Source organism: Eubalaena glacialis, chromosome 7 (assembly GCF_028564815.1).
Source record: "Eubalaena glacialis isolate mEubGla1 chromosome 7, mEubGla1.1.hap2.+ XY, whole genome shotgun sequence".
Lineage (NCBI taxonomy): Eukaryota > Metazoa > Chordata > Mammalia > Artiodactyla > Balaenidae > Eubalaena > Eubalaena glacialis.
In genome coordinates this window covers 22556029-22578654 of record NC_083722.1, presented here as the reverse complement: position 1 = coordinate 22578654, position 22626 = coordinate 22556029, and the positions used below count along the sequence as shown (strand labels likewise).

General features: G+C 40.8%; 4 non-coding genes across 4 annotated transcripts; 3 read left to right on the top strand and 1 right to left on the bottom strand.

Annotated features, from left to right (window-relative positions):
- Nucleotides 1-3591: 3591 nt before the first annotated feature.
- Nucleotides 3592-3698, top strand: TRNAL-CAA (transfer RNA leucine (anticodon CAA)). Its single transcript has 2 exons — nt 3592-3629; nt 3653-3698. It is a non-coding gene; the product is annotated as a tRNA-Leu (tRNA).
- A 5184-nt stretch (nt 3699-8882) lies between these two features.
- LOC133095790 (U6 spliceosomal RNA) lies at nt 8883-8987 on the top strand. Its single transcript, XR_009701654.1, has one exon. It is a non-coding gene; the product is annotated as a U6 spliceosomal RNA (small nuclear RNA).
- A 2361-nt stretch (nt 8988-11348) lies between these two features.
- Nucleotides 11349-11421, bottom strand: TRNAR-CCG (transfer RNA arginine (anticodon CCG)). Its single transcript has one exon. It is a non-coding gene; the product is annotated as a tRNA-Arg (tRNA).
- Nucleotides 11422-18695: 7274 nt separating this feature from the next.
- On the top strand, nt 18696-18767 carry TRNAA-AGC (transfer RNA alanine (anticodon AGC)). The gene has a single exon. It is a non-coding gene; the product is annotated as a tRNA-Ala (tRNA).
- The last annotated feature ends 3859 nt before the right edge of the window (nt 18768-22626 follow it).

Genomic DNA, 22626 nt, shown 5'->3' with positions numbered 1-22626 from the left:
TGATTCTAAATTTACTCATCTGCAGAAAGGTAAGCATTTGAATTCGTTGAGTCACAATATGGACCCCTTTAGGCAAACATGAGCCCAGTAGCATTCTTTGGCTCCTCTCTGGTTCTTTCCTCAGAAAATTTGTTGTTAATTACACATTAGGCCTTCAACACCTCATTCTTTTGTTCTTTTGCGGCCCCGGGAAAACTGTGTTTGTCTTCAGCTGCTCTAGTTTTTTCTGATACTGACCCAGCAGGTACAGAAGAGCATCTTCCCCAGGAGCAGACAAGGCCTAGAAGGGACAGGTTCAGAGAATGAAAGGGAACTGGGCATGGCCCCTGCCATCCAGGATATGCAGTTGAGAAGATGAGAGAATACACATGACAATTAAAGGCAACACTTAAAAGCACTAAGAAATTAAGAGCAAAGCTAGCATATAGTAAATAGATCCATTTGTTAATACCTTCAGTTATCTGTGATCCTGACCGAAGTATGGATGGAAATCACACATCTCTCAGCAAAATAAAAAACAGAACTTGAAAGCTTAGTGTACCAATGGTGGGTGGATTGCTTCTTCACAAATGCGAGACAATGATTCTTTGATTCAAATACACAATTAACCAGTGTTAATTGTGCCCCGGCTGAACTTGACTATTGAGAATACAAAAGAACATGACCCTGTCCTTGGAAAAGTTAATAAAGTCAATTAAGAGGAGAAAAAATAACATGAAAAAGTGGAGATCGACAAAAGACCATTTGCGGATAAGTAACATTCTGTGCTGTAGGAGACCTCATTGTGGACCACGGTAGTCAGAAGAAGCTGAACACTTGGGTCTACATTTCTTCTTCAGTGCGCTTTTTTTTGAGGCTGAGAGGCTCGTACCTAGTAACTTTGTCCTGCAATAACTTTTGACTTGATCATGTAATTAAATCACTACACTCCTGAACCTCCTTTAACCCAGTAATTTCTTTTTTTTTTTGACAATCCATTTGTTTAATTTTTTAAAACATCTTTATTGGAGTATAACTGCTTTACAATGGTGTGTTAGTTTCTGCTGTATAACAAAGTGAATCAGCTATATGTATACATATATCCGCATATCCCCTCCCTCTTGCGTCTCTCTCCCACCCTCCCTATCCCACCCCTCTAGGTCACAAAGCACTGAGCTGATCTCCCTGTGCTATGTGGCTGCTTCCCACTAGCTATCTGTTTTACAGTTGGTAGTGTATATATGTCCATGCCACCCTCTCACTTCGTCCCAGCTTACCCTTTCCCCTCCCCGTGTCCTCAAGTCCATTCTCTACGTCTGCGTCTTTATTCCTGTCCTGCCCCTAGGTTCTTCAGAATCATTTTTTTGTTTTTTTTTCAGATTCAATATATATGTGTTAGCATATGGTATTTGTTTTTCTGACTCACTTCACTCTGTATGACAGACTCTAGGTCCATCCACCTCACTACAAATAACTCAATTTCGTTTCTTTTTATGGCTGAGTAATATTCCATTTTATGGCTGAGTAATTTCTATGTGAGGTCTTTGTGAAGAATAGTGAGAACGCTCCATCAAACCAGTGTAGATTATTCTAGGGGAACTGACTTTGCTAGGGTATTAATAAAGTAGCTTAGATTTCATATTGTGCAAACAATACATGAATATGACAGTATTGCCCCAGGTACATTTCCACATAAAACAGTCAAGAGATTCATTTCAAGGTTGGAAATTAAAGGCTATATTTTGGGACTTCCCTGGTGGTGCAGTGGTTAAGAATCCGTCTGCTAAAAAAAAAAAAAAAAAAAAAAAAAAAAAAAAAAAAAAAAAAAAAAAAGAATCCGTCTGCTAATACAGCGATACACGGGTTCGAGCCCCAGTTTAGGAGGATCCCACATGCCCACCACAAGTACTGAGCCTGCACTCTAGATAGAGCCCATGAGCTACAACTATTCAGCCTGCATGCTGCGACTACTGAAGCCGGAGTGCTTAGAGCCCGTGCTCCGCAAGAAGAATTCTGCGCACCGCCAAGAAGAGTAGCCCCCCGCACGCAGCAACAACCCAGTGCAGCCAAAAGTAAATAAATAAAAATAAATAAATAAACTGCACCCACCAAAATTGAAAAAATAATTTTTATAAACGATAAACTTTGATCTAGTGATTCCACTAATAGAAATAATTATGGATATTTGAAAATATTTATGCAAGGATGTTCTTTAGAGTATGTCTCATGAAAATGAAAAAAAAATCCTATGTTCAACAATATCCATTCGATATGGGATAATTGCAGTACTTTGCAATTTAAAAAATTATAAATTTTTAACAAGTTACAGTCGCCTCGTCAGGAATCACTTCTGGGACAATTATAGCTTATGAAAGAAAATAGAGCAAATCTCAAATCTTGAGGGGAGGGAAATTAGGAAACTATTTTCCCCTATACTTCTCACTCTCCATTTTCTCTATCAAAAATAGCATATGAAACCAAGGGAGTCTAGAGATCTCAGGTTCTACCGAAATTAAAACTATTTCTCTTTATGCAGAAAACAGAACTAACCTTTGCCATACATAAAGAAAAAGGAAAACCTTTGTGTATCAATAAATACGAAAGGTAACCTATCGGGACAAAATCTACTTAAAATTCCCAAATCTATGTTTCTACTGTCTGAACTTCACAGCCCAAACACAGCAGTTGAAACAAGTGAGTCAAATGTACTTGTTGAGTTCCTACCATGTATGCCAGGCACGGTCCTGGGCAGGCAGTGGGCCTACAAAGGTTATTTTCGCAGTTTCCCTGACCCCTAAGGACTCTCAATCCAGTTGGAGGAATGATTTATTTTTTAGTCTCAGGATTTCATTAAAATATGTGACCTTCCAGACTCAGAGCTCAGATTACTTTGCACAAAGCTGAGAAAGCTGGAAAAGTCTGAGTCAGGAGATGTGGCACGTCCCTCATTTTCCCCCCGCTATCCCCCTTAAAAATCGCCATTTTATCCACGACCTGGCAATGGACGCCATGGAGACTTTCACTCCGGAATATCTGTGAGTGACCAGGAAGGTCAGGAAGCAAGCTTGTCGCTCCCAGAGTTTCTCTGGACCTGGGACAGGTCAATCCCTTGGGGCAGAAACTGGCCTTGTCAAGTCTACACCGGCGGGAGCTGTCGCGCCCTACAAGGATTTTCTCGGGCTGTTCCTCGGCTGTCACTTTCGGAGCCCAAAACACACACTTCTCGAGTGGCAAGGCAGATCTGGGGACGAAAAGGAACCTAATAGAGAAGATTAAATGGTTCATGCCATAGAATCGGGGTCTTTTGCTACATTTTTGGTGATGTTCCTCACTGTCTTCAAAGAAAGCAAGCCTAGGGCGAGGCTAACTACGCTCAAGATTTCGGTAAAGATTAGAGGCTGGAAAACCCACCAAGCGACCTGAGCTAAATGATGTTCTTTTTTCCCTTCCCTCCCGAAATATGAGCGGTCTTCCTTTTCAGGCCACAGGTGGCCTTTTATTCTCGGACCGTTACCCGGCGACCCGGACGTAAACCCCTCTCTGGAGTATACGTCACAGAGACGCTGCTCTTTGTGTCTATTTCAATGGAAAATCTCGCTCCTTCCGTAGGGTGTCAGGATGGCCGAGTGGTCTAAGGCGCCAGACTCAAGCGAAGCTTCCTCTAGGTTGGGGGTTCTGGTCTCCGTATGGAGGCGTGGGTTCGAATCCCACTTCTGACACACCGTTTTTTTCCCCTTCCCCTAATTTCCAAAACAAAAATATTGATAAGCGCAATATGCATAAGCAATTTATCAACTCACTGTGTTAAAAACTGAGTTTTAAAAATTTCTCAGGGACTGGTAACACCAAAAATATTGAAAGCTGAAGCATCGCGATATTTTTTGGAAGCCACGATATTTGAAGCGAAAACGCTTAATAAAGACAGGAGAGTACTGCAAGTGTTGGTTTTTCTGAGGCATCGCGAGATAATCTAGAAACAGCGAGTTTTGGGAACCCAGATAGTTCCCTTCGCTTTGGTGCTGGAGGAGAAAGGGGGCGATGGTCCGGTACCCTGCCTGCTTATCTATCCGGCTCATCCACTTTGTTGCAGACCCAGGCCCTGCCCTGAATACTTCCTGTAGCACTTTCCTACCAACCCCACTCCCCTCTGGCTCATGGCAGTGCTGTCTGCAAAGAAATCTTATATAGATCCTCCGGTCTCTTCTCCATTTTCAAAAGTCATGTACTAGTGCTCAAACACTTCCTTTGTAAATTATGCACATTCACACTCATGTTGGCATCTGATAATTATTTTGTTTCCTCAGTCAAAACTGAGTGCTGTTGTAACTCCTGAATTAAATGTGGAAGTTATACTTTCCTCCTCCAAATCTAACCACCATCAGTATTTTACTGTATTTCTTACACTCCTGTTTTCTCTGCATTCGTGTATATATATTCATAAATATTTTGTTCGTTTTTACAGAAATGCAGTCATACGAAACATACCATTCTCTTACACACTATTTCGCTTAATAGATCTTGAGCTCTTTCCATGTGAACACTTAATCTTTTTCCTTACAAAGGAAATGTTGCAAATCATTCCACAGGATAGGTAGATCCTATTTCATTTATCTACTTTTTTTTTCTGAACATTCACTGTATTTATAATTACCATTCTTTCAACAAATATTTAATGAGTGCTTATTATGTACCAGGGGATGCAACCCTGGTGCTGTGGCAGTAGAATAGAATAGGGTAGGATAGGATAGAATTAAATTTAAATTTAATTTTAAAAACAGTAAAATAAGTTTATACTCTGTGTTGCTTATATTCCAGTCAAATGACTGATTCTGCCTCAGGAACACGACATTCCAAGATTCCCTTATCTCTCAGGAGAAGACTATACACATCCCGGATCTTGAGACGAAGTATTTAATGCCAGCTACTGAAGATTCATATATACATGACCATGTATTTCGCTGTCATTATGACCACTCATGACTACTCATTTGATCTTTGATTTTTATCCTAATAGTCAAAATGCAAGAGACTAGGCAGGTGAAAAGAAAACCTGGTTTATTTGACAATTAAATTCTCCAGAGACATTCATCAGAGACAGATCCAATTGTTTGATTTGAGAGGTCACATTCTGAGCTCAGATGGCTGGAACCAAATGGTTTCAAGTACTACCAAACATGCTCAGCTCCCTGCAGTTCTTAAATTAACTGTGGTTAACTGAAATATGAAATGAAATATAAATGCTTAAGGAGGGGAAATCGATTCTCACAAGACTTCTATTATTTTTATTAAACACATAACTGTACAGGGCATATTATATCATATACATGTATATCCACTGCCTAATAAAATCATTTTCAGAGGAGCAGACAAGTGTGTCTATGAATACTCTGGAAGAATGTGTATTTTCTTTGGAGAACTGGGTGAATTGAAAAAAGTCAGGAAGATAGTTGAAGTGAAGAGATAGCAGCTGTTTCTCTTGGAGAGTTCTAGAAGAAAAAAAGAAGCAAGGATGCTATCATAAATGACTTTTCATGACTGTGATATTGGATTTTTAAAAGGTTAATTTTAGTTTTAAAAAACCCACACAATTACAGAATTTTAACAAAACTACTTTTTAAGAGGAAATTTCCCGTTTCACTTGCAAGTGCCTCTTGGAATTATTGAGAAGATACTCCACCACTTCATTCATCCTCTTCTTTGCCCTCCCCATGGGAAGAGAAAACTGAGTAAGAGTCAATAAGGGTTTTTACCTTCTTTGACCCACATTTCTCTTTTGGGTGGCATTAATGTTCAGCTGTCCTTTTGTGGTCTCCCTTAGCCCTTTGCTTTGGTGGTTTCTAGGGGTACCTGTGTCTTCACGAGCTGCCGGGTAAGTGTGTCTACTGGGTTCCAGGTGTAGTTCCAGTGTGTCTACTGGGTTCCAGGTGGGTTCCAAACCATGTTTTTCAATCTACATTTACCCCCCACAAAGTTGATATTTTATTTCTGCCACTAGTGAATATGCCTCAATTGTTTCCGAATTGTTAAATGATACTTTTTAAAAAAAGGTAAAATTATGACTTTCACACTAATAAAAACATATATATGTCAAAGACTACTTAATTCATGAAAAATGTAACAAGCAGTAAGATGTTACAACTGGTTCAAAAGAAAATTCATAGTATCACATATTTATAGACAGTCTGTAATGTTGGAATAAATTTACAAATGGAGTTTTTTAACCTGTCAATTTCAGGGCAATGATCAATTGCATTCCACTAAACACAGTTCACTTGCTTTTCTGTGGATGAAAATCATTTGCACTATTATCAGTTTTCTACAACTTAGAGTTGTAAGACACCTCAAATCTATGAAAGTTGTTCTTATGGACTGAATATGTTCCCTCCCCCCTCCCCCCAATTTGTTTGTTGAAACCCTACCCGCTAATGTGATGGTATTTGGACATGGGGTCTTTGGAAAGTAATGAGGATTAGATGAGGTCTACCCTCATGAAAGGGATTAGTGTCCTGAGAGAGCTTACTTTCTCACTCTGCTCTAAGAAGACAGCCTTCTACAACCAGGAAGAGGTTCCTCACTGGAACCCTGACCTCTCGGACCACCCTGATCTCAGACTTTCTACCTTCTAGAACTGTAAGAAAGAAATTTCTGTTATTTAAGCCATCCAGTTTATGATATTTTGTTATAGCAGCCCAATCTGACTAAGACAGTTGCCCTAGACAAAATATTGAGTATAGTTGCCTGTGCTATACAGTAGGTCCTTGTTGGTTATATATTTTATATATGGTAGAACATGCAAGTGCTTTATATGCACGTTTTTCAGGTATTTTTATTTTCATTAACATCAGGGTAGTGATGACAAGAGAGAAAAGGAAATATAGGAGAGGGGAAAATGACTAAAATTTCTATCTAATTCAATCACTTATGGTTTGAAGTATTAGCCTTTGAACTTTGACCCTTGACCTATTAGTCTCTTCTGTGAAAGCTTCCTCTTTCTTACTTCCTTTCCTCCTTTTCTCATTTTGTCTCCTCCCCTTTTCCTGGTCACCTCCGTATAACTGACCTCCCCCACACCTTGAGTCTTTTATCTTTAGCTGAAGATGGTAGTTAAGCCTGAATTCTAAGCCACCTCTGAGAGTTACTCATTTTCCCTTGGGTATCTCCCATGTATATATACACTTGTTAATAAACTTCTGTTTGTTTTTCTCTTGTTTATCTGACTTTCATTACAGGGGACCCAGTCAAGTACTTAGAAGAATAGAGGGAAAATTATTTTTTCCTCCGCTACAAATTTTAAAATTCTACAAGCCTTTTCTGGCAGAGTCTCAACCATTGTTTCATCCATAAAAGAAGTAGGAAAGCAAAGCTAGACTGGGACCTGGTTACAGATTGTGCTGAAGAGGAAAGCAATGAACATTTGTTACAGGTTTTAGAGCCCAAGTTAATCTAGAGAGGTTGTAGGATATGAGTTAAATACAATCAAGTGATGACTTTTCAAAAGCGTCAAACTGTTGAATTCTCCTATCATAGAAGTTGAGGAAGAAACACAGTGACTGAGTAGAACTGTGAATACTTGTGGCAAAAGGCCAAGTTTGTTTCAAGTTCTTTGGAGCTATGTTCCAAAGAACATATCATAAGACCATCTACTTCATGCTTTACTTCCAGGATTAAATGAGACAATGTGTGCAAAGTGCATAACTCTTCCTAGCACAAAGAAAGGGGTCTGTAAATGCTATGTGTAGTGTTGGTACAGAGGCAAACAGCCAGTTAACTCTGGTGGTGTCGGGGAGTAAGTTTGAAAGATTTAGCTGCTTCTCTGCTTTCGATGCAGGAAACTGAAGCTGGAGGAACCACTGAGAAGGCGAGACAGCCAACGTCCTAGAGAGGACCGGGAAGTAACCTTGGTTTTTGTAGGCTAGGCTCGCTCTAGGAGTGGCCTCTTTAGGATCAGTTAATTTTTACCATCCCCATCTGGAGCTGCGGGGAGGAGGTCGGATTCACTGGCCGGAAGGGTGGGGTGAGACAGGGGTGAGGTGGTTCCCGGCTGTGTGGACAGCTTGGAACTGCTGTTGGGGCCCACTTTTCTGCTCTGGCGCTCTCGGACGTTTCAAACGTGGGACTTCTTTGTGGTCCTCCGCGTAGGTCAGACTCGGGTCCAGGGACCACCTGCTTTAAGGCTGGGCTGCACACTTTCTGCAGATCCTCAGCCCCTCTTCCCCTTCTCAGAGGTGGGTGGGTGGGACTGAAAGTGCCAAGCTTCTAATCTCTTGGTCTTTCTGGTGACCAGCCTTATTCTGAGGCTATCTAAGGGCACCACCCTAAGTTACCTCATTAGGATAAGAGCAAGGAAAAGGATAAGATAAGGATGTGACTGACAAACCACACTCCTATCACTATGAAATCCCAAGAGTTTGAGTAGCTTTGTGCCAGGAACCAGGGACAAAGACCACATATATTTATTATACCACACTCACTTAACATTAGCAAATACATCAGGGCATGCACAGGCATGAGTTGGCTGGAGCTTGGTTTAGCAGAGATAAAAGTTTTCAGTCATACTCCTTCAAGAAAGAGTCTCACCCAGTGACCAGTTCCAAGGTCCAGCCTGACTCTTAGGCAAGAATGAAGAATATTTCATTTGAGCCTGTAGATACTTGAAAACTTTGAAACTCAGAAGGTAGGTGAAATATTGGAAGTGTTCATTCACTCTGAGACTTCCCTTGTAAAAATAGTGTTTTGTAATATTCATGATTGCCTGCTTTCTGTCTCAGGAAAAGAAGCTCATTATATCCAGAAAGGTTTATAAAACACATGATTGTGTACTAGCTAAAAATTGATTGGAGGGTAATAGGGAATGAGTACCTGACTTGTTTGGCTTTTAAAGTGAGAGTAAAGAATGCAGAATCATGCTCGCTTCAACAGCACATATACTAAAGTTGGAAATGATACAGAGATGAGCATGGCCCTTGCTCAAGGATGACACGCAAATTTGTGAAGCGTTGCATAATTTTCAAAGAAATTAAAAATGAAAATATCAGTAAATGAGAGTTTGACTAAGCTATCCTCAGAATGATAAATTTCATCCTAGCCACTGAGTTCATATGATGCACCTAACCAATACTAACCAGTGTAAAGCATGTCTAAGATTTAAAAGGTGAAGTTAAAATTCAACTAAATTGTGCATAGCTCCAGCTCAAATTAAAAAAGATACTTTAAAAAAAATGTGGAATACCCAGCATAGAAATTAGGTTCAGAAGGGGACCAAACTATAACCACTACAACACAGGCCTAATATCTCCACTGATGAGTAGATATACAGTTGTCCCCTGCTATCCATGGAGGATTGGTTCCAGGACCCCAGTGGATACCAAAATCGATTGACACTCAAGTTCCTTATATAAAATGGCATAATTATTTGCTTATATCCTATACACATTCTCTTGTATACTTTAAATCATCTCTAGAGTACTCATAATACCTAATAGAGAGTAAATGCTATGTAAATAGTTGCTGGTGCATGGCAAATTCAAGTTTTGCTGTTTGGGACTTTCTGGAATTTTTTTCTGAATATTTTTGACATGGAGTTGGTTTACTCCATGGTTGCAGAACCTGCAGATATGGAGATCTCACTGTAAATGAGATGAGTGTGGTCCACCATCAGAGTGTTCCTAGGAAAGCAATAGTACAAGTCGCCAAATCTGATTTCTCTTTGAAATTTAGTAGAGAATTCAGTTAACTCATCGGCTCTAGTATCATTCAATTTCTTATAAATTTGTCGTAGAACGGTAGCACTTTATTGAAATGACACATTGAAAATTCCTATTTTAACCCCATTTCATCCATTTTTATTACAGATTCTCCCTTTCATGGAACATGAGGTGAGAAAGAGACTGTACTTCACCACTTAAAATATCATGCCTGTACTTCTCTGGTGGTGCAGTGGTTAAGAATCCACCTGCCAATGTAGGGGACACAGGTTTGAGCCCTGGTCTGAGAAGATCCCACATGCCATGGAGCAACTAAGGCATGTAGATCTGGACTATGTATCTTTGGTGAACTTTATGTAACTTGTCATTGTGTCATTTTGATGAATGATCCTTTGTCTTGAAAATGTATATAACTGTATCACTGACCTCTAACAAGCAGAACAGTCCTCAGAGTTTTCTGAAAGACTGTCTCCCAGGTTATAATCCTTATGTTGGCCTGAATAAAATTCTCTTTTTCTTCTTTAGATGGACTGTTGATTAATTTTTCATCTGCATTTGTATAAGTGGAATCATACAGTATTTGTCTTTTTGTGACTGGCTGATTTCACTTAGCATAATGTCCTCAAGGTCTATCCATGCAGTAGCATGTGACAGAATTTCCTTATCTTTTAAGACAATAATATTCCATGGTATATACCATATTTTGTTTATCCATTTATCCTTCTAAGGCTGTTTGGGTTTAATTCCACCTCTTGGCTATTGCGAATAATGCTGCTATGAACATGGGTGCAAATATCTCTTTGAGACTCTGCTTTCGATTCTTTTGGATATAATACCCAGAAGTGGAGTTGCTTGCCGGATCATACCATAGTTCTATTTTTAAATTACTTGAGGAACCTCCCTGCTGTTCAGATCCATTTATGGCATTTGCACTCTTGTTAAAACTAAACCTATCACGGCTACGAAGAAGTTGCTCCAGAGGACAGTTCAATTGGAATAAAAGCCTTTGGTGGCTTCTGCCTTTAGGCTTCTCTCTGAGATTGCTTTTTGGGAGGTAGAGGCCGTTATATTTATGGTAGCTAATGAAAATCTGGAGAACACCTATTTCAAACCATTCAGAGCCAAAGTAGTAGAGAATCCTAGTAGACACCTTGTTTCCAGAAATTTAACTCACCATTACCCCATTTAATTGATTTTTTTAGTGATCCCTTCCCTCCACCCCACCACGAAAAATGTTCAGTATTTTAACTTTGAAAAGACCAAGTGCCTTCATATTCTCAGCGAGTTAGCACTGTTATTCCTTATGCCAGGAATAATAAAACTCTGTTTAAAGGAGCACCCATCCCTTATTTTTGATCTCAGCCCGTTGCTTATTTCTTTGATAGGACGTGAAACAAATTTTAGTTATTTTGTTTCTGTTTACTTGATTTCATTTGTTGGGCCCGGTAGAACGTAAGCTCCTTGAGGACACGTGGTATTTCCTCCTTGTTCATTTGTAAAGTACTCCGTCACACACCAGGCCTCCAATATCTAAATGTTAAATAAGAGTTTATTTATTGAACTCACATCATCAACAAGAAGGGAAAGGAAGCAAATCAGATTTTAAATATCTTCCAAGCTTTATCCAACCCGGCAGTGAATGAGACCAGCGAAGGGAGAAAAAGACGACCACGAAGGGACTCGAACCCTCAATCTTCTGATCCGGAATCAGACGCCTTATCCATTAGGCCACGCGGCCAGCTGATAGAAAGCCCTTCTCACGTAGCGTACAAAAGGTATGTAAACAGGAGGGGGAGGGGGCTTTTCTACCGCGGATTCTGAAGATCTAGCTAAACAAGAGTTCTCAAAAATTCACCAACAGTTAAACTATTTCCAACACTGTCTAAAAGTTGTAAAAACTAATACATAAATGTCAGGAACTGTTAGACGGTTCATCGTTGTGGACCTGTTGAAGTCTTTGATTAATGACTTCGAGAGGTGGGGTAGAGAGGAAGACTTTGAGTCGAGAGCTGCTGTTGCATCCCTTATGGAAAACAGCAAAGAGGAAGGAGTGAGCACAGATGGTGCATTCGGAGGGTGGGAGTCTGAAGGGAATAATGGAGGTGCTGGAGGAAGGGCAGAGATAGCCTGGAAGCTTCATAGAAGGTTCTCCTGTAAGTGCAAGGTTAGCTTAAGCCTAGAAAAGAATAGTTTATTCAGTATATATATATATATATATATATATATATATATATATATATATATATATATATATATATATATATATATATATATATATATATATATACACACACACACATATACGCTTGTAGGTTTAAAAAGAACGGAGTGAATGGACGCTGTCAAGGAACTTGGTGATTTCCATGCTTGACTTGGATACTTCCCAAATTTGACTTGTTTTTGACAAGAATTTGTCCACTGGTTCCTTTATGGGTTAAGCCACAGAGCAATAGGGTTTTTTGAAAGAACCATGCTCATCAAAAGTGTGGGTGGAATAGGAAAGACGTGAAACGTCCAACCCTAGAAGTAAAGCAGTAACACTCGTGTATCCATTTACTCAATGGTTTTGGTTTCTCGAAAATGGCCAGCTATTTGAAACAAAACCAAATTAAAGAGAAATTTCTCCCCTCCTTTATCTTACACTCTTTCACAAAAAGACTTTTCCCCACCAACGTCTCCCATCCCTCCCACTGTTTTCTCCTACGGTATCTTTTCTTGGGGTTAACACAAAACTCAAATTATTGCCTAACCTGTCAATCAAGATTTTTGGAGTGCCTACTGTAGACTTTGACATCTAGCTCAGGGCTGGAATCTAGGGACATTGATGAGGGAGAGACTACTGGGGGTGGGGTGGAGGGTGTCCCAGAATGAGCACGAGATTTGGAGTAATAACAAGTGTGCTTCCAACATAAGATTATATAAACTGTTGCAGAGCAAAAAAAGTGACAAATATTTGCACTGCTGTAAAAGTAACTTTAGGTTTAAAAACCTTAGAATTTACATTTCAGAGAGGGAAAAAAAAGAAATGAGGGAAGATATAAAGCTCAACAAACTACAGACCTGCCGTTTTCAGTTCTGTTATGGACCATATTGCAGAAATGAAACCATTTGGGCACAAAATTTTAAGAAAAGAACATTCTAGAGTTAGTGATTTTATTAATAATCCTTTGGCCAAGAGTGAAAATACAGACTGAAGGAATCTTAATATCCTCTACTAAACAAATTTAGAAAATTGAAGGCAGACTAGGGATACTAGCTGGGAATGAGTTTTGCATAGCAATTAAGTTGCACTCTTTGGAAACTGGTGGTTACATTCCAGAGGAGAAAACAAACTTTTGAAGTCTAAACTCTTTAGTGGATTCTCTTGGATTTTCATCTTAGCAGCCATACCATTTGCAAATAAAAATTGGTCTCCCCTAACCCGGTTTTGTACTTTTTATTTCTTTTGCCTCTTCTTTGCTTCTTGTTCAAGTCTTTAACCCATTTTTTAATATTAAAAAAATGGAAGTATAGTTGATTTACAATTTAATCTATTTGAGTTAATTTCTGTGTATGGTGTAAAATAGTGCTCCAGTTTCATTCTTTTGCATGTGGCTGTCCAGTTTTCCCAACACCATTTATTGAAGAGACTATCCTTTCCCCATTATATATTCTTGGCTCCTTTGTGTGGGTTTACTTCTGGGCTTTCTATTCTGTTCCACTGATCTAGGTGTCTTTTTTTTTTTTAATTAATTAATTAATTTATTTATTTATGGCTGTGTTGGGTCCTCGTTTCTGTGAGAGGACTTTCTCTAGTTGCGGCGAGCGGGGGCCACTCTTCATCGCGGTGCGCGGGCCTCTCACTGTCGCGGCCTCTCTTGTTGCGGAGCACAGGCTCCAGACCCGCAGGCTCAGTAATTGTGGCTCACGGGCCTAGTTGCTCCGCGGCATGTGGGATCTTCCCAGACCAGGGCTCGAACCCGTGTGCCCTGCATTGGCAGGCAGATTCTCAACCACTGCGCCACCAGGGAAGCCCTAGGTGTCTTTTTTTTTTTATACCATACTGTTTTGGTTACCATAGCTTTGTAATATAGTTTGAAGGCAGGAAATGGATGCATCTAGCTTTGTTCTTCTTTCTCAAGATTGCTTTGGCTATTCAGAATCTTTTGTGGTTCCATAAAAATTTTAGGATTGTTTGTTCTTCTTCTGTGAAAAGCACCATTGGAATTTTGATAGGGATTGCTTTGGGTAGTATGGACATTTTAACAATATTCATTCTTCCAAACCATAAGCATGGCATATCTTTCCATTTATTTGTGTCTTCTTCAATTTCTTTCATCAGGGTCTTATAGTTTTCAGTGTACAGGTCTTTCACCTCCTAGGTTAAATTTATTCTTAGGTATTTTCTTGATTGGTTTTTTAAAGAGTGAGTAAAAGTGAAGGTCCAAAAATAATAATATAACTTCAAATATTTTGCTTTAACTGAAACATCACCAATCTTTTGAAAAGAGAGAGGAGAAATTCCTTATAAGTTTCTTTCATTAGACACACTTAAAATGTGTCTGGTACAGATTCCAGTTTCTATTTATTTCAAGGGAGTGAGAACTTCAAGACGTTTTGAATCTCAGTGGAGAATCCTCTTAGATTTTTATATTTCCTCCCTTCTTTGTTCATGGTGATATTGCATTCTATTAATAATTGCTGCCTTTTTATGCAATCTTTGCAGCTTTAAAAATTAAGGTTAAGCTACTAACGGGGTTCAGGACATGCTACCTCAAAATGTGGTACCTTGGTATATTGAATATTTAAGCTGAAGGAGTTTGAGAAAACAGGTTATAAAACTCTCAGGTGGAGGTGCCTTCCCTATACCTGGAGGGAAAGAGCATCCTTACCTCACATCCCCTACAGATAGAACAGTGATTTCTCTGCTCTTTCTCTGTAATTCTGATCTTTCACCTGTTTGTTCCATTTAATCTAAAATCTCTTTCCCTTTCAAGAGCAGTTACATTTTTATTCTTCCAAATACATGTCTTTTCTGTCATTTCCATGGTTCCTTGGAAGGGCAAGAGATAGTACCTAACTGCCAATCTCCTTCCCCTCACCCATGCCTTCCCTGCTCTTTTACTTTTTCTCCATCCTTCTTATCCCCCCGTTTTAATTTCTTCAAAAATTGAAGACATTTTAAGGGGTTATTGTAATAGTTCTTTGGCTGATGAATTCACAAGCAACAATTGTTGGGTGGAGTATCGGTTGTGAAAGCATGTGCTGGCATGGGACGTTGACACGGTGGGGGTGTCCTATTTTCAGCACTCTGGAAGATTTATTTTCCCTGCATGGGCTGGCAGCATGGAGCGGCTGATTTTTTACCCAAAATGATTCTAAGCAGGGAAATCATTTTAATTTAATCACTTTAAGCTCTGTTCAGCAGCTCTACATAAGGATCATCACTAGAGATTACTTGAGGGTGGAAGATATGACTTCTGTTTCTGTGAGCTGCGTACCCCTTGTTTCATGGTGGAGGTGATTCCATGCATTCCACCACATCTACAGTTACTTCCTCCACTGAAGTCTTGAATTCCTCAAAGTCATCCATGAGGGTTGCATCAACTTCTTCCAAACTCCTGTTAATGTTGATCTTCTGACCTCCTCCTATGAACCATGAATTTTCTTAATGGCATTTAGACTGGTGAATCCTTTCCAGAAGATTTTCAATTTACTTTGCCCAGATCCATCAGATAAATCACTATCTATGGAGTGGAATCTTAAACCAGTCAATCTGGAATTACCTAGTCAGCACTAGTGAGATAATCTGCCTGATAGACCCCTGCCATCCTCCAAAGGAAGGTGACCTTGCCACAAACAATCTACTCTTTGCTAGTAACATCCGTGTCCTGCCCCCTCCTGTCTGTAAAAGTCTTTCACTTTGTACAGCACTTTGGAGCTTCTTTCTATCTGCTAGATGGGATGCTGCCTGATTCATTAATTGTTGAACAAAGCCAATAAGATCTTTTAAATTTATGCAGTTGAATTTTGATTTTTAACCATGTCTAAATTCAGAAATTTTGTTTTTTTCTGAAAACCTTGTAAAGCATAAGCATTTTTCTACAGTCTGTCTTCTCACCCTCTGCCTGGGAATCCCAGTCAAACATAAAAACAAGCAAGCAAGCAAAGTCAGTGTTTCCCACTGATGTCCCAGCAACCCAGGTCTAAGCAGACAGCATCCTTCTTTAACACTCAACACTGTTCCCTGACAACCACATAGACTGGTTTCCCTGCTGCACTTTAGAAAGACACCTGTATTCGGTTACATAACTTCCAACTGTAGGGGATGAAAAATAACTTTTCCTCTACCTTCTAAGGTCTCAGCTGAGCCCCTGTAACAAAAGACAGATTAAGGAAAGAGCAGACATATTTATTAAGGTGTATATCTCATATACACATGGGAGACACCCAGGGAAATGAACAACTCTCAAAGAAGTAGCTTAGAATACATGCTTAACTATGATCTTCAGCCAAAAACAAAGAAAGAAGTACGTGAGGAGTTGACCTAGAAAAGCACGGTAAAGGAGGGTACGGTTTGTTATGCAGATTTAAGTCAGGGCCTTCTCCACTGATGAGATTCTCTTATGATTTAGATTCTACAGAGGTTGTGAATTTTGGTCCCAGGAACCATCAGCAAAATCTGAAGACCTGTTAGAACTGCAAATTCTCGGGCCCTACCCCAGACCCACTGAATCAAATTCTGGGGATGATGTCCTCAATTTATATTTCAACGAGCCCTCCAGATGATTCTGATGCACCTAAAGTCTGTGAATGACTGGACTAGTAGGACCAATGCCTTCTGCTCTCTCACCTTAGAGCAAGGGGCCTTTTTTCTCTCCTACCTAGAAAAAGCGCAGGAGCGATAGGGATCTGGGACACTTCTACTGTTCTGCGCATCCAAATCCCCAGCGTCTTGAGGAACCCCCTCTGCTGCACTCTTCCTCCCACCTTTCTGCCTCCTGCTCCTCACTTCCCTTCTTGTCTTTCTCCTCCTTCTGTGTTAACTTTCCCAGGATCCTAGTTCATTCCAGTTTCTGTCCCTAGATTTTCAGGCCCAGTTGTTCCCAAACTGGTCTATCTGATTCAACTGAGGGATAATTATTATTTTTTAACATTTATTTTGTTGAAGTATAGTTGATTTACAAAGTTGTGTTAATTTCTCTTGTACAGCAAAGTGATTCAGTTATACATAGGTATACATTCTTTTTTCATATTCTTTTACATTATGGTTTATTACAGAATATTGAATGTAGTTCTCTGTGCTATACAGTAGGACCTTGTTGTTTATCCATTCTATATATAATAGTCTGCATCTGCAAATCCCAAACTCCCAATCCTTCCCTCCCCCCCTCCCACAAGTCTGTGAGTGTGTTTCTGTTTCACAGATAAGTTTATTTGTGTCATACTTTAGATTCCACATATAAGTGATATCATATGGTATTTGTCTTTCTCTATCTGACTTACCTCACTTAGTATGATAACCTCTAGGTCCATCCATGTAGCTGCAAATGGCATTATTTCATGTCTTTTTTTATGGCTGAGTAGTATTCCATTGTATATATGTACCACATCTTTATCCATTCCTTTGTCGATGGACATTTAGATGGCTCCCATGTCTTGGCTATTGTAAATAGTGCTGCAATGAACATAGGGGTGCATGTATCTTTTCCAATTACAGTTTTGTCCGGATATATGCTCAGGAGTGGGATTGCTGGATCATATGGCAACTCTTATTTTTAGTTTTTTGAGGAACAAACGTTCTGTTTTCCATAGTGGCTGCACCAATTTACATTCCCACCAACAGTGTAGGAGGTTCCCTTTTCCAATTGAGGGACATTTAAATAACATAAGATTCCCGAGCAGAACCGGAGATTCTGAGCGCACTCAGCGTCTAGGGAGTGGGGACGGAAGTCCGTAGTTTTATTAAGGTCCTCCAGGTGATGTTCCATCTTTAGGGACCGCAGAAGTGTTGTATAAAAAACACTTATATATCCCTTTAACCTCTGGGTCTGAGGGTCGCCTGTGGCCCATGCTTTGTATACCCCATTTCCCCTTGTCTATCCGACACCCCCCGCCCCACGTGCAAATCCCCTGGGTCTCGACAGGGTCTGATCCGCCGGGATGGCCAGGTCCGGAGCTGGGGAGGAGGCGAAAGGGAGATCGTGATTTCAGGTCTCCAAGAGTCCCACAGGGGTGAGAGAGAATCAGAAGAAAACTTAGGAAAAGGATTTAGGATTTGCCCCAAATACTCATTTCTGGGTTGGCCCTCGTACCCAAAGCCAGAGAACGGCGGGAAGCGCCTGATGGTTGAACCTCGGAGAGTAAGGGGTCTAACGAGTGCAGGCGCACGGACAAGCCTACTCCTTAAAACGCCTTCCTTCTGCGTACTTTTCACTCCGTGGAGGATTCGGCCCGAAAGGGGGCGCTATAAGGCTGCTCGGTTTCTTTCGCTCCTCTTCCCGGTGCGCGCTTCTCGGTGGTGCTCGCGATCCGAGGCTCAGAACCCGGGAGACGCAGCCGCCATGCGGTTTCCCGACTCCGAGGCTGGACGCGGGAACGTACCGGAGTCGGGGGCTGCGACCGACGCGGGCCTGTCTACAATGCCCCTTCAGTCTTCTCTCCTACCTGGACCTGAATCCCCATGACACCGTTTCCTTTCTTCTTTTTATCCTCCTGCATTGTACTCGGTTTTCTGGCAACCTTTTTAAGCAGAGGTCTTATCCCAGACCTTTCCCTGGGGGCGGCCAGTCAGGACTGCTCCCTTCTCCACCGGCAGGTGGCCGTCGAGGTGGCGTCCGAGAGGGTGACCAGTAGTGGGAGAGCTCAGGACCAGACGGGACTTTCGGTAAAATGTTTAGTTTGCCTTCTCACAGCCTAGCTACAAGACGGTATCCAGTATAGAAAATTCAAAGATTGAATTTGATGAAGTAAAATTTCGTCGAAAATGTAGTAACGGGTCATAGGAATATTTCTGAGCTCCTTTTAGAAGGAGGGGGTGTAGCTCAGTGGTAGAGCGCGTGCTTAGCATGCACGAGGCCCCGGGTTCAATCCCCGGCACCTCCAGGTTTTTCTGTTTCTTTAAAATCGTTTTTAGTTCTGAATCATTCCTGGACACATTCTCGTTTGCTGAGAATGTCCGCCGTCTGGCCTCTTTTCTGATTCTTTTGTTCCCTTCAGGTCTTTTAAGTCACAGAAAAAACAAGGAAAACAAACCGACTCTTTTTAATATGGACGCATTTTTGCTCTAGGGCCGTGGCACCACCCTGGGTAGCTGAGTCAACTAGCGAAAGACACGATTAAAGAGGCTGGGGGAGCACCAAACCGCTCTGGACTCCAGAAACCGAAAAACAAGCGAGGTACCAAATTAACAAGCACAATTACATAGTTACGTTTCGCAGTATCATCTAAGGGCAAGAAACACAGAAAGGAGAAAAAACAAGAACAAATGTGAAGTCCATTTGAACTTTTGAAAATGTGAAGGAAATTTTCTTTAGATTCCTTCGTTTTCTGAGCTGTTCCTGGGTCAAGGAATAGATCCTAGGATAGGAAAGCTTTCCTATGGGTTTCCCTACCACTCTCTTCCCATTACAGCCTCCCTTTCTTCTTTTCTCCATCTCTCCGTTTTTATACATTATATGCATTTCTTTGACTTATTGTTCCTGACTTTTTTTTTTTCATTGTTCCTGACTTTAGAGTAACTTTTAAAGTATAATGTAAGCTTTAGAGCTAGATAGAAGTTCTTTATTGCGTTAAATAAGTTCTCCCCTTTTTACCTGACTTGAAGTAGCATGTGATTGGCTAATTGTAAAAGATGAGTTAAGGAGGGGAATCAATCAGAAAATAAAGATACACACTCCTACCCCCTATTCTTACCACTCCTGTCTCCATCCCACATTTTGAAGGGCCTCACACATACACATGTGAACATCTCACACACACTTCCAAGATTCATACATACCCTTGGCAAAGAGCCATTCCAGGGCCACCTCCTAGGCCTAGGACCATGCACATTAATGTCATGGTCTGCCCCCAGGAGGATAGATTCAGAAGGAGGCCTGTGCAGGGCCTGGAAGAAGGGAGGATCAGAGCTGTTTGAGCAGAGAATTCTAGGAACCCTGGTATCATTAGGGAGATACTTGGCCAGGAGAGGCCCCAGGGCATAAGCACTTTTTGCCCAGGCTAAACCTGCCACTGAGTGTTTGCTCCAGAGTTTAAGGGTATATTTGTGTTTAACAATACCTGAGGGACTTCCCTGGCTGTCCAGTGACCCAGGCTCCGTGCCTCCACTGCCAGGGGCATGGGTTCGATCCCTGGTCGGAGAACTAAGATCCCGCATGCTGCAAGACCTGGACAAACCAAACAAAAACAATACCTGAAACAGTCCTTTCCCAATGTAGTTCTAAGATTAACCTTTCATGCTGTCTTTTCCAAAATTCTCAGTTTCCTGACCCATGTATGTGTGGATCTGGTAGTACCTCTTGCAACTTGTACCTGCTGGACTGTATACTTGACAATACTTGCAAAATTGGAATGTAATGTAGGGAAGGAAAACATTTTCCTTGACCCTTTTAGGGTCCCTGACTAGGTCTGAAAATTGAAACAATAAAGACAGATTAACAGGAGAAAAGCATGCAAATTTATTTAGTATAAGTTTTATTATGACATGGGAACCCTCATAAGAAAATGAAGATCCAAAGAAGTAGTTAAACCTGTGTATTTTATGCTAGGTTTGAGGCATAGTGGAGAGTCATGGAGGAATATGATAGTTGATGAAATAAAATTCATATTTTATGATAAGACAAGAAAATTTTAAACATGAATTTTTTCTCTGCCCTTTTGGGTGTCCTCTCTCCCCTTTAGTGTGTATCGTGCATCTGCATTAACCAGACGTCCTTAGGAGATAACATTCCTCCTTAAACTTGTAAGGGGTCAAGATGACCCACTACTTGCTTTGTACATGCAGATCTGGATTGTGTAAACTGTCACTATGTCATTTGACGTATTTATCAATGACATATTGTCTCTAAAACTTATACAACTGTACTTTGACCTCTAATGGGTAGAACAGTACTCAGAGCTTTCTTTTTTTTTATTTTATAAATTTATTTATTTTATTTATTATTTTTGGCTGCGTTGGGTCTTCGTTACCGCGTGCAGGCTTTCTCTAGTTGCAGAGAGCGGGGGCTACTCTTCCTTGTGGTGCGCGGGCTTCTCATTGTGGTGGCTTCTCTTGTTGTGGAGCACAGGCTCTAGGCGCACAGGCTTCAGTAGTTGCGGCATGCGGGCTCAGTAGTTGTGGCTTGCGGGCTCTAGAGCGAAGGCTCAGCAGTTGTGGTGCAGGGGCTTAATTGCTCCGTGGCATGTGGGATCTTACTGGACCAGGGCTCAAACCCGTGTCCCCTGCATTGGCAGGCGGATTCTTAACCATTGTGCCACCAGGGAAGTCCCTCCTCCGAGCTTTCTGAAAGACTGTCTCTCAGGTTATAATCCTCAGGTTGGCTCAAATAATATTTTCCATTTCTTTCTTAGATCATCTATAGATTAATTTTTCATCGACATAGGTTAAGGACGTTGTGGTAAATGGGGGAAATTTAGCAAGGCTTGTCTTTTAGGGATCTTCTTTCTTCTTGGCATCCCTTTGTCTTTGGAGATAAGGGTGTTTCTTTCCTGCATACGGAGAGTACCTGTCACAGGTCACCTTTTATGACCTGTTTCAGGAAAGAAAGGTAATGGAGGGAAGTCAGAGTGACCTTTCTGCTTCTGCTGTTTTCTCAAATTCCTTCAGCTTAAAATATTCAATATGCTAAAGTGTCATATTTAGGGGTTGTATGTCCGGAACCCTGTCAGTAACAAGATAGAATCTGTCAAAGGAAGAATTGATCTAAACTTTATAGATTTCTCTAACAATGTTATATGTTAAAGGTTTATGGGAATTTTGTGGCATAGATCATATTATCTTAGTGTTACCTGAAAACTGAGTTCACCTCTTGATGAGTGTTGAGCCAAAAGACACAACCAAGCCAAAGAGCGGGAGAAGGAAGGATTTACTACTTGCAGTAAGTAGGGAGAACACTGGGGATATTTCTCAGAGCTGTGTCTCCCTGAACGGCAAAATTGGCAAAGTTTTAAGCTAAGGGTACATGCATATTCACGAAGGGGCTCGAGCAGAGGAGAATTCAGCATAGAATTGGGGCAAAGGTTGACAGAGTCCAGGCTCTAGTTGATTGAAGTCGCAAGGGTCAGCAAAGGTCAGCATTATCGTTCCTTAGGTTCCAGTTAGTCTGGTGGTTGAGCGCTCGAGAAGGTTTGGATCTGCATAACAGTTCAAGAATGTGCTTCAGGCTAACCTTTACCTTTGAAACAAAACTGGGAGTCTTTACAACTGATATATTGCCTCTTATACGGTTATTTCCCTGTTCTGATAATAGCTGTTTGTTCTTATATTCTTTTGTTCCCCTTAAAATCATTAACTACTGAGACTTCTTCTTCTGCAAGGGCAAGCACTGTGGCCAGGCTTAGGTCACAAAATGGCTTAGGCCTAAAATGGCTTCTCTTATGTCAAGAAAGCCATGCCTGGTTCTCTTTCTCCGTGGACCCCCTACCGAATCTGCCTATGTTAGGGCTGTTAAATTAATTGAACAAGGAGGCCAATAGACTGAGGTGGCTCTAATGTCCACATAAGCAAACTAAAACTAAGGCTGTAAATGCTTCAAGGTTACAAAATAGAAACAATAAGGACAACCAGTCACAAACAGCCAACTAGGCTTTGAGCTATAGCCAATCAAATAATTTTCTTTCTCTGCTTCTGCACCTTCTTTATATGTCTTTCCCCTAGCTCTTGTCAGAAGGTATGTTAAAGAAAGCTCTTCTGAAAACTTGAAAATGTTGATTTAAAAAAAACATGAATTTATACTACTTTCTC